Source organism: Gracilinanus agilis, chromosome 6 (genome assembly GCF_016433145.1).
Source record: "Gracilinanus agilis isolate LMUSP501 chromosome 6, AgileGrace, whole genome shotgun sequence".
In the NCBI taxonomy this organism is placed as follows: domain Eukaryota; kingdom Metazoa; phylum Chordata; class Mammalia; order Didelphimorphia; family Didelphidae; genus Gracilinanus; species Gracilinanus agilis.
Window position 1 is genome coordinate 5,711,469 of NC_058135.1, and position 12,737 is coordinate 5,724,205.

The window sequence follows — 12,737 nt, forward strand, 5'->3', positions numbered from 1 at the left end:
GTAATATTCCAAAGTTTCTGTGCTCAAAAAATGTATAACCTAAACCCAACCTGGTGAGGACCCTTTCTTAGTTGGCTAGCCTTGAGACAATACATTACTTCACAAAATATATACACAGTCCATCAGTGGACCCAAACACAGTCTTAATAACTATTATCTGACAGGGCTCTGGAGGCAAGTCAGAGACCTTCATGTATGTCTGGCCCCGTTCAACTATGCTAGCACTGCCATTCCAAATCTCAGGAGGAGGCAAGCAATATGCTCCTTGCTCCCTCCAAGTCTCTTCTGATCATCATGGCCATGAGGTACACTCCTTCCATGGTCCAAGGAAGAGTCCACTGAAGAAACCTGAAAGCCAAATTAGGGAGACCTCAATATCCTGAGTTCTTACCCTCTAATCATCAGAGGGGCAAAATAAAATGACTGGAATTTATTGAGCTGGGGACTGAAATCATCAGACGTATGCTTCAGGGGGATCATTTTGGCAGTTGTAAAGAGGATCAATTTGGAGAGGGAGAGTCTGGAAGCAGGGAGATGACTTAGGAGATAATTATAATAGTCCAAGTAAGAAGTGGTAACATTGTGAATTGAGAGAGGGTGAGAGATAACAAAGATTGCTTGAGTGCAAAGGTGACCAAATTTGATTGGTTAACTATGGGATGAAGAAGAACGATGAGAGCAGGGGACATTGAAGTTGTAAAGTTGGCAAACTTGAAGGTTTCAGATAACCTTAATGAAATAAGAAAGTGAGGAAGAGAGAAGGATTTGCCAGGGATGAGACAATAACTTTGCAAAATATTAGCTCATTTCTTTTTAGTTTAGTTAGTTTTGTTTATTCCTGTTGGCTCCCAGAGGAGCATAGGGCCGCAACCATCTCATGCCAACGGACTCTGTTCTGGGCAACTTCCCCCCAGCTGGGCCCATGTCATTCCGACGGCCTTTGTTTCGTTTTCCGCAGATCTTCGCCAGGTCTGTTTTGGCCTTCTGACTTTCCTCCTCCCTGGTGGGTTCCAGCTCAGTGACTGATGGGATACTGAATTGTTCTTTCCCAAAGTCTGGTATTGGAAATCTTTTCAGGCCATCTGATGTTCAAGATGTGACGTAGGCATCTGTTAACATCTGCCTTGGTCATCAGAGGATTTATCAACGAACTGGCTTCCCAAAGGCTTTCGCCAGCACACGTCATGGACTCTGTTGGAGAGCAATCTTCCAGACTAGGCGATCTTTGGTTTTGTTGGTTTAATGAGGTTGCCGTTTCTGTAGCAAGTGAGATTTTTTACAGGGTGAGATTGCTAGCCTCGCGCCCAACCCTCCTCCTTTTTCAGCCGGGCTTGGGACCGTCCTTGGCGGAGTTTCATTTCTTTTTAGGTATCCACAAATTAGAGATATCCAGGAGAGCCGACTAAGGAGCTTCCAAAATTGTATTCAATGACTCAATATGCTGAATGTCTTTGTTTTTTATCACTGAAAGAAATCGTATACTAATTCATTTATTGCTGGCCTAATCAATTAATTGATTTTTCCTAACCAGAAACAAGTCTCTTGAAACTTTTAATCATCATAGTTGATAATTTAACCCATTTAAAGTGGAAATAATCACATGGTTGGTGCAAAGGTAGACATAGAATTTAGGCAAATTTGGTTTTCTTTCCTTAGTGAGTTTACTGTCTAGTATAAGGATAAATCACAGTGATAACTCTAGTACAAAACTTTATAAGATAAGTACATTAGCAAGAGGCAGAAAACATTAATATGTGATGACAACGGTAATATACAGGAAGAAGGCTGAAAAGGAAATACAATGTCATGGGAAAGAAGTCTTTTGAAATCATACAATCTAACATTTATTATTTATCCTCATCACTATTATTGGCCACATCTATAATTTCATTGATTTCAAGCATTTCATGTGAGTAAATTCCTCCATTAGTATAAATCAACTCCTAATCCCCATGATAAAGCCTCAGAGAGTTATGAATAAGGGACTTGGCCAGGGTTCATCCCATTCACATTCAGAGTTATAATTGTCAGTTGTGCATTCACTAACATTTTCGTATCCTCTCCTATTCCTATCCCTTCTCCTTAAACTATTTCCTTTTAAACCAGTGGTTTGCTTTAAGATGATATCCCTTATCCCCTCCCTTGATTAACTTCCCTTTCTACCCCCTCCTTTATTATTCCCCTCTTTTTATTTTTAAAGGCCTAATGAATTCCCTCCCCCTTCTTCTCCCCTCCCTTTTTTGACCTCCCCTCTCCCCTGCTCCTCTTGGTTTATCCCTCCTGACTTTCTCAGTAGGGTTAGATAGAGTTTTATATCCTAATGGATAATATAGATACTCTTCCCTCTCCGGGTTGATTACACTGAGAGGAAGGTTTAAATATTACCTCTTAATGCTCTCTCCCTCTCCTTCTTATAATAGTATTTGTCCCTTCCCCTTCCCATGCCCTCTTTGTGTGTAATAGAATATCTTATTTTTCTTATTCATTCAAGTTTCTCTTGGTGTCCCCTACTATTCACCCCCCTCTTTCCCAGCCCCCATATCATCTTAGACCATTTAGTATTCCACCCTATCCCTATGAATTATTCTTCTGATTACTATAATAGTGAATACTATAATAGTGAATAGAGTTCACTACAGGGAATTATACATAGCATTTCTCTACATAGGAATGCAGATAATTAGATCTTATTGAAGCCCTTAAAGAGGCAAATTTAAAAATTATGAGTTTTCTTTCTTTCCCCTCTGTTTCTTATTTACCCTTTCATGTTTCTCTTGATTTTTTGTGGTTGGATATCGAACTTTCCATTTAGTCCTGGTCTTTTCTGTGCAAATAATCAGAAATCTTCAATTTTGTTGAATGCCCATACTTTCCACTGGAAGCATATAGTCAGTTTTGATAGGTAGGTGATCCGTGGTTGAAGACCCAGCTCTCTTGCCTTTCTGAATATCAAATTCCAAGCCTCGCGGTCTTTTAGCATGGAGGCTGCCAGATCCTGTGTGATCCTGATTGGTGCTCCTTGATATTTGAATTGTCTCTTTCTGGCTTCTTGTAAGCTTTTTTCTTTTACTTCGAAGCTCTTGAATTTGGCTATTATATTCCTGGGTGTTTTCTTTTCTGGGTCTAGTGTAGAGGGTGATCTATGGATCCTTTCAATGTCTATATTACCCTCTTGTTGTAGAACTTCAGGGCAATTTTGCTGAATAATTTCCTTTAGTATGGAGTCCAAATTTCTATTAATTTCTGCTTTTTCAGGAAGACCAATGATTCTCATATTGTCTCTTCTAGCCCTGTTTTCTTGATCTGTCAATTTCTCATTGAGATATTTCACGTTTCCTTCTATTTTATCAGTCTTTTGACTTTGTTTTATTTGTTCTTGCTGTCTTGAGAGATCATTAGCTTCTAATTGCTCAATTCTAGCCTTTAGGGACTGGTTTTTGGTCACAGTCTTTTTGTTTTCCTTTTCAATCTGGTCATTTTTGGTCTTCAGTTGACTTGCCTCACTTTCCAATTATGAAATTCTGCCTTTTAAGCTGTTATTTTCTTGCCAGATCTCTTCCATCTTTCTCATCATCTCAGATTTGAACTCTTCAATAGCTTGTGACCAGTTTTTATTATTTTGGGAAGGTTTGGATGTGATTACTTGTTTGTTCTCCTCTGCTGTTTGCTCTGCTGGCTGGACTTTCTCTGTGTAAAAGTTGTCCAGTGTTACAGATTTCTTCTTGATGATCTTTCTCTTATGGGGTTCTTGAGAATGGCTTGCCATTGTTAGCCCTGCGCCCTCTCATGTTTTTCCTCACACCCAGAGTCTGTTTGCACTCTCTAGACTCCTGAAGTCTCAGATCTTGTTGTTCTCAGGGTTAAGCCTCCTGGTGGCCCCTTTGTTTGTTCCTCTGTCTGAGGCTCCGAGCGCTATTTCCATAGTCGTGCACTGGGTCCTCACTCAGGGTCCACTCCTGCGCTCAGGATCTGTGGACTCAAGAGCCTGAGCTTACACCTGCACTCAGGGTCTGTGTTCAAAGTCCATGGGCATTCTTTAGCCTTTTGGGGTCTTAAGTCTTGCTGCTCTCAGGAACAGGCCCTGGTTACTCCAGGTAGCTTCCAAGGACTTAATGGGTACCCCAAGCTTGCTCTAGCTCTTGTGTGCTGGCTTTGGCACTGTAGGTGGTGTGGGGTGGGGGAGGGGGTTGCTCAACTTGTGTTTTAGTGAAAGCTATTTCACCCCCTTATAGCATGGAAATGCCCCAATTCCACATACCTTCAACGCTGCACCCTGTTTTGGAGTCCCTTCGTTCCTCTGGATTTATTTTTATGTCTTCTTGAGGAGTCCTGTATGTTTCGGTTAGGAGTGGTTAAGCAGCTGCTTTTTACTCAGATGCCATCTTAACCAGGAAGTATGAAGAATCAAGAGCTCAGCTTTTAATAATTTAAGTTTTAATGATAATATAGTAGAGTTGTAAATTAATATTATCCCTTTAAACCAGAGAAAAGAAAACTTCTAGCAGATTTTAACAATTGATAATTTAGCTTACTTAAAATAGAGATAGTAAAATAATATAGTAAAGGATGGTTTATCCCTAAAGGAGGGAAAGAAAGTAAAAGACAGAAAGATAGAAAAGAGGAAATAGAGATTACTAATTTTATACCCTATAAATATACATAAAATTCCTAATACTATCTAAAATTCCTAATAACTACCTCTAACTATCTTTTGAGGACAGCTTCTTCTTGTCTGGCAAACACCAGGCCTAACAATCCTGCATTATCTATAAATGATTCACTACCTAACTTCCTAAAATAATAGATTCATTCACTCCTTCAATCAGTTTTCTATAGCAGCCCAACTGTCAATAGCCAACTGACAGCAGACCCTTGCCTATGATACAGACCTCCTGCTCTTTAGAGATCCCAGAGGCAAAAAAAACCCTTTAAAGGCCAAAAGCCCTCCCAGTAAGCTCAGGCCTGCCTTTATATTTGCACAACTAAATGCCAACCAACCCACCTTAGCAACCAACCCCCAATGACCAACTCACACCCAGCAGCCAACTTCCCCGCAACTGCCAGCCTTAACTGTCAGAAACTGAGAGCCTGTAACTGATGCTGGCTCAACAGGAGGCTCTCTGGTTCCTACTTCCTGTCACTGTAGGCTGGTTAACCCCTACACATCTCTATTGTGAGAGGACCTCCAGGTCCCCCGTTAAATTAAAGAAATTAAAGAATTCCTTTTCATAATATGTTTTTGTACCATTTAATTCATAACACAAAAGGATATAGACTTAAGTAAGAAAATGAGTGATATGGAGTAGCAATGCTATGAGATCCCAGAGAAGGGAATGATCAGGAGAAAATGTCCTAGAAATGTAGTCAAAGGATTCCAATTCAAATCCAGGTTCTGCTATTTGTAATATTTTAGGTATGTCATTAATGTCCCTGGGACTTGACTTCCTCATCTATAGAATGAGTGGTTTGAGGGGAGAACTGGACTAGATTACCTCTTGGGTATCTTGCAGTTTGAAACCCTATCCTACAGTTCTATGATTAACATAAGTCAGAGTGGTAGACTGAGTTTATGGAGTAGCTAGGATTTGAGAGGCAGCATGATCAGTGAATACAACACTAGATTTAGTATCAGGAAGACCTTGTTTCCAATGCCATCATAGACATTTACTAGCTGTGTGATCCTGGAAAAGTCACTTGAGCTGTATGTGCTTCCTTTCCCTCATCTAGAAAAATGAAGGAATTGAACTTGATGGCTTCTATGATTACATCTAGCTCTGGAACTATTAAGAATGAATAGATTGTAGGGAAGTAAATGGCAGGGAGAATGAAGGGCATTCTCCATAAAGAGTGAAGATAATGTGTTGTCACATTGACAGGATTGAAGATGCTGTTCTGTTTCAAGGGGAAGGAGGGATGAAATGTTGGAGGAAAACTATGTGTTTAGACTAAATGCCAGGTCAAGGAGAGCTGCTCATGTCCCATAGTTAGGAACAGTTGCATATTTCTTTATATAAAAGGGTAGCTCTTCACATTTTTCACTTAGACAGGCACTGAGAGCAGCACACTGAAAATTATCTCCCCACTATGTTTACTGAAGTGCTGGGAACACACAGTATTCCTTATAATTTAATGTGGAAAAGAATAATCCATTTAGGCTCTGAGTCATAGACCCCAGAGATCTCAGAGACCCCAGAGCCCATTCCAAGTCTGCCAGTCTATGATTTTAAAATTCTCTGCTTCCCACACAGGTTTTGGTCAGTAAGCTCTTTTATCATGGCCAAACTAAGAACTCCTCTTTGCCCAGTATCTGGAGGAAGCTCTTGATCTTCAGTGAATGCCAACTAATCAGGGAGATTATGTGATAGCATGTTCTGAGAGATGTCCTGATTATTGTCTCAATGGCAAATGAAAACAAGGATGAGTGATGAAGACCTGTCCACTAGGTTTAAAAGGAGACAAATGACTCAGAGCATGCTGTGAGATATTTTCCAAAGTTCTACCATTTTTGAACTATTTGTCAAAAGTTTGGTCTAAACTATATCGCAGTCTCAACAATAACTTGTTTGGGATAACTGGGCAAAAGGAACCATCACCTGATGAAGCCTTCCCCATAACCTTTCCTTCACCTCTCCCTCAAACTCCAGCTGCCCATGGGACTACCTGGCAGAAAGAGTTACAACATTGGGGTAATCCTTCCTTGTTGTCTCCTCTTTGATTCTCTTTAAACTCTCAAACCAACCAGCACCCATATAGTGGTCAAGAAGCAAAAGTAATATGGCTATTACTACCACATACATGACCTTTGACCCTCTGGTGAGGAACATCAGGCCTTCCTTACCATATGCCTATGAATCTTATCTTCATCCTTCCAGTATGTCTTCAAGAACTCTTACTTGACTTACTACGTCCTGATCCACTGATAGAGTCAATGAATTCTTAGATCTTTCTATATACTTCCCCGCTGCATCCATAGCACTTTCGCACTGTTCTATCCAACCTATGGCTGAACTCTCTTATAAATCTTATATACCCCTTTGATAGTATGAGCTCCTCAAGAGGAACTGTCTCACCTTTTCTATTTTAATTTCTAGTGCTTAGAAGAGTCCTTACTTAGCACTTAATAACCATTCCACTCCTCTCCCATTCTTTCATTCATTCACTTAATCCCAAATTGACTGACACAGAATGCCATTTTAAAAAAGTGTACATATTCTCCAGATAACTCTATAAAGCTATGAACCAATAACAATACAGTCTCCAAAGATTCCAGTTAGGGAATGAGCCAAAGGGGGCAGTGGATAGAGTACTGACCCTAGATTCAGAAAGACTTCTCTTCCTGAGTTCAGATCTGGCCTCAGATATTAGTTCTGTGACTCTGGACAAATCACTTAACCCTATTTGCCTCAGTTTACTCATCTATAAAATAAGCTGGAGAAGAAAGTGGTAAACTGTTCTAATATCCATGCCAAGAAAACCGCAAAAGAGGGTCACAAAAAGTCAGACAATTGTCTGAAAAATTACTAAATCACAACAAAGGAGAATAGGGAAACACAGGTCGCATATCAGGATCAATGAAAGTTGTCTAGAGTAACTGATATAAAAGGTATTTCCAGAAAATATATTTAACAATGGAAATATGCTTAAGAGCAAGGAGCTACCAAGGAGAAGGATTAAATGATAAACTTAAATCCATAGAATAGTAAATTATTTAGACTCTAAAGCACTGTATACAGGGATGTGTTGGAGCTCAAACCTCCAAGAACGAATTGTTACATTCTCAGTGTGATCATTTACATGTGAGAAATTAGTATATGACATGAGTTAGAGCTTGATTTGTTCCTTTGTTAATTGTTGTCTTAAAAATGGAGAAAATATTAATAATTCAGATTAAATTTAAAAGTGCTTTTTGCATAATTTTGAAGGCATGGGGAGCTGATGGTTAGACATTTCCCAACAAATTCCTGATTGTATAACTCCTATATGAAATATACATTGAACAATGATAGAAAGTCACAGATAAGATTCACTTGGGGCGACAGGTCCTGAGTAGACGGTTACCTGCATAGTTAATGGGAATACTGACCTTAGTGAGAACAGAAATTGAAGTACTGGTCTAAAATTTTCAAAATAGTTCTATGAGGGAATTAGAAGTATCAGTCTTCTCATTTTACAGTTGAGGAACTGAGGTTCAGAGTAGTTACATTTTTAGTTCAAGGTTACATAACTACAAAACTAATACCAGTATAAGTTACTTTAGTAACATATATATATAGTCAAGTCCAGTGTTCTTTCTCACATAGCCAATGCTGCTGCTGCTAATAACACTGACAATGAGGACTGAGTTACATAAGGCTTCGAGGTTTATAAAATATTTTCCTTCCTGGGGCCTTTCCATTTTCTGACATCTCAAAATGCCTTGAAGTTAGCCTTTGCTAATTCCTCTTTTTTTAAAAAAAATATTTATACTATAAAAATTAATTCACAGGCATCTTACTCCCTCCCCCACCCCTTTCCACACCATTGAAGACATCAATGAACAAAAAATATGTATGTAATTATATATTTTGTGTTCCTATTTATCAGTTCTTTCACTGGGGGTGGACATTCACAAGTTATTCTTCAAATATTAATTCTACAGCTATGTATAATACTCTCTTGATTCTACCCATTTTGTTCTTCATTGTTTCATGTAGTTCTTTCCAAGTTTTTCTTTAACTAATCTATTCATCATTTCTGATTGCACATAATTCATCTTTCTTTAGTCTGTGTAAATGGAATTAACTCTAGCCCATTCATAGTCAAAAATCTACTCATCCTAGGCGTAGAAATGATGTCACCCTCACCTTGCTTAGTGAGGAGGGGAGCCCAGTTACCCACACGTGACAACAAGTAACAAATCAAGAATAAGGGACTGCCCTTTGGGCAGTCCAAATCAATGTAGAGACTGCCATTTGTCCATTTGAATTAGAGGTGGACTCACGGGAACTGATGAAAGACACTATCTCTTTAAGTAAGTTAGTTACTTCCTGTTGAGGCAGTTCCTGCTTCAAACTCAGTGCTGAAGGAGCTCCTGAGACCACAGAACACTTACACTCTGTATTGTCACGTGGGTAAGTTAGGCTGACTTCCTTAGCCTACCTAGGCCTCTTCTAAACTCTGCCTAAGCAGGCACCAGCCTATCTGGCTGTTAGGCCTTGTGGCTTGCAGCTTCATTTATTTAGCCTTATAACCTTCTCTTTCATCCAGGCCTGACCAGACCTGGACTAGCCTCTCCTTTTCTCTTTATTCCTATACTTTTACCTTCCTGATTGTAAATGAACTTATCTCAACCCGATGTTGACTTAGGTCTGATTTAATTATGGAATCAATCTGAACTGTTGATTCCTGGAGGCCACGTTTTATATATATCTATAAATTACCCTAAATTTCCTTCTTATAAGTCACCACCTAATCCCAGATCTCCAACATGCTTTCCAATAGAAATCTTACGTCTTACTGCACGATTCATGCCCAGGTAGTCTATAAACATTTGTTTATTTTATGACCAACTGTACCTGGGGCCCTTCCTCCTTCTGATCAGAAATTTTGGGGATATGAAATTAGAATCTGTTACCCTAAAAACTACAATCCCTGATCCCCAGCAAAACTATGATTCCCAGAGCCCAACTCACTTCCTGTCATTATGTGGTGACATAGACAGGTTACAAATTGGGTGGAGTTCTGTGCGGGCATTTTCAGCAGATAGAAAATTTAGTCACGTGGTTCTAAGATCCCAGAGGCATGACAAAAGGGACCTAAATGGATAATGATCCTGGGGAGGGAAAGGAACTTTAAAGAGTATGGAGGTAATTTTTTTTTTTAACTCAACTTCTGTGTATTGGCTCCTAAGTGGAAGAGTGGTAAGGGTGGGCAATGGGGGTCAAGTGACTTGCCCAAGGTCACACAGCTGGAAAGTGTCTGAGGCCGGATTTGAACCTAGGACCTCCAGTCTCTAAGTCTGACTCTCAATCCACTGAGCTACCCAGCTGCCCGGAGGCAACATTTTTAAGCCTTTTCAGACCCCATTATTTTATGGAATTGGAAAAAAGGACTTGAGTTCAGTGCCTATATGCTGTTGCATATATTGTATTTGCTGATTGCTTGTTTTAAGATTTTATTTTGTTTGTTAAGTTCTGTTACACTATGTCACTTTAAGTTACTGTGTTTTGGCTATTAGTTGTATGTTCTGTTACATTGTCTTCATTTATGCCTCCCTATATGACTGGACTGAAGAAAATACCATTGTAAAAGTCTAGAAAAATTTAATGGACAAAAAAATAATTAAATTGATTTTAAAGGGCCTTCTGAAATGAAGTGTCTATTATATTTCCCACCTCCACATTTATAAAAATGTAGTGAATGAGATGTATAAATGTCTCATTTGGAAAGTGGAAAGTTTTTCTAAGGGGCATGGTACCCCTAAACATTACCCACCTCTGCATTTATAAAAATTTGCAGTGTTTTCACTATTGTAGTTCTTGCCTCCAAAATTACAATGGATGGGACATATAAAAGACATGCCTTTAGAGTTATTACAGTCTCATGCCAAAGGAGGTAGCAAACCCAAAGGGTTTGATTATCCCATGATGGGTTATAGTCTTATATGAGAGGGGGGAAAATTAAGGGACATGGTACCCCTAAATGGCCCCCTCATTGGCTTTTTGTAAATGAGCCTAGCAATCATTGTTTTTGTTCTCTTTCCCTTTTATCCACAAATTATTTTAATTTATAAGTTGGTTATGTTTACAAGATCCACTGGGGAGTCTAGTCTTCCAAAAGATCTCAGAGGATTGTGAAATTTGAATCTGTTACCCTAAAAACTACAATCCCCGATCCCCAGCAAAACTACGATTCCCAGAACCCCACTTAAAGTATCATATATTAATTTTAATCTTACAGGATTTAGATAGTGGAGGGCTCTTCCCAGATCCTCCATTTAAGGGGGGCACCAGGATAGCCATCTCATCATTTCTCATGTAGTTGAATGTTGTTGGACTAGAGGAAGCTAGTGGCTCATCTGATAGAGCCCTGAGCCTAGAATCAGGAAAGATGAGTTTAGATCAGGCCTAGGACGCTTACTAGCTATGTGAATCTGGGCAAATGACTTAACCATGATTTACCTCAGTTTGCTCATTGATAAAATGGGAATAATAATAGCCACTTTCTAGCAGGGATAACCTTTTGGAGAGAAAGAACTTTGAGACATGGCTTGATAACATTTCTGTTGCATTTCTTTCTCTGATGGACTTGCAGAAAAATGAAAGTCTGGTTCACTTGATTAGCCTGAATGGAGCTGTGCAGTCAAGTGTCTCTCCAGTAACCTAGAGACTGCTCAAATGAAACTTTCTCAAACTTCTTCCTCTGGAACTGAATTTGTATTTGCTAAAATAGCTCAATCCTCACACCTTACTCACATGTTGCCTCATCTCTAAGCAGTGGAATAAGATTATAAGTGCCTGTACAGAGGTATTTACCACAGACAGCCTAGAGAACTTAGCCTGGCAGATGATTGTGTTCAGGACCCTTTGCATTTTTTATTTTTATTTTTTAGAAAAATTTTCCATGGTTACATGATTCATATTCTTACTTTCCCCTTTACCCCCAACCCTCCCCTCCAATAGCCAACACACATTTACACTGGTTTTAACATGTGTCGTCAATCAAGACCTATTCTCATATTATTGATAGTTGCATTGGTGTGGTCATTTCGAGTCTACATTCCCAATCATGTCCTCATCAATTCATGTGTTCAAGCATATGTTTTTCTTCTGTGTTTCCACTCCTGTAGTTCTTCCTCTGAATGTGGGTACTGTTCTTTTCCATAAATTCCTCAGAATTGTCCTGGGTCATTGTATTTCTGCTAGTACAGAAGCCCATTACATTCAATTTTACCACAGTGTATCAGTCTCTGTGTACAATGTTCTCCTGGTTCTGCTCCTGTGTTCACTCTGTATCAAATCCTAGAGATTATTACAGTTCACATGGAATTTCTCCAATTTATTATTCCTTTGAGCACAATAGTATTCTATCACCAGCATATACCAAATTTGTTCAGCCATTCCCCAACTGAAGGACATACACTTGTTTTCCAGTTTTTTGCCACCACAAAGAACACAGCTATAAATATTTTTGTACAAGTCTTTTTATCTATGATCTCAGGACCCTTTGCATTTGAAGAAAGTTTATCTGAAGCAATTTTAAGAAGGAAGTCATTGAAGGTCTTTGAAGCCTTTGAGACCTCATGGTCCATTGGACACAGTGCCAGAATATATATACTTTACTACAAGGGTGGATTTCTCTGAACTGATTTAGATGACTTGTCTGCAAAACTCTGGGATGGAAGCACAGGTCAGTGTATATATGGCACCCAGACTCACACTTGTGCTGCTGGAAAGTTTGATGAGCAGAAACTTATAAAAGGATCCTTTGATAATAAAGTAGCCTGTTAGGAATGGAGTTCAGGAGCCTGAACTAGCCCTTGCAAAGACACATAGAGCTTATTTTACTGGCATGATGCCATGTAGCCTACTAACAATCCACAACATTGAAACCCCTTTGGATTAGTTATGCTTGTCATTATAAAAGGACAAATTTGGGACCTACAAATTACAAAGATCAAATGTGATAATATTTTGAAGTATTTGCACAGTACCTGGCAGTTAGTGTTAAATAACTGCTCATTCCCCTCCTCCTCACTT

At 39.2% G+C, this 12,737-nt stretch overlaps 1 pseudogene; it reads left to right on the top strand.

The window, feature by feature from the left end:
* The first annotated feature begins 672 nt into the window (after nucleotides 1–672).
* On the top strand, nucleotides 673–12,509 carry LOC123251779 (annotated as a pseudogene).
* Nucleotides 12,510–12,737: the final 228 nt, after the last annotated feature.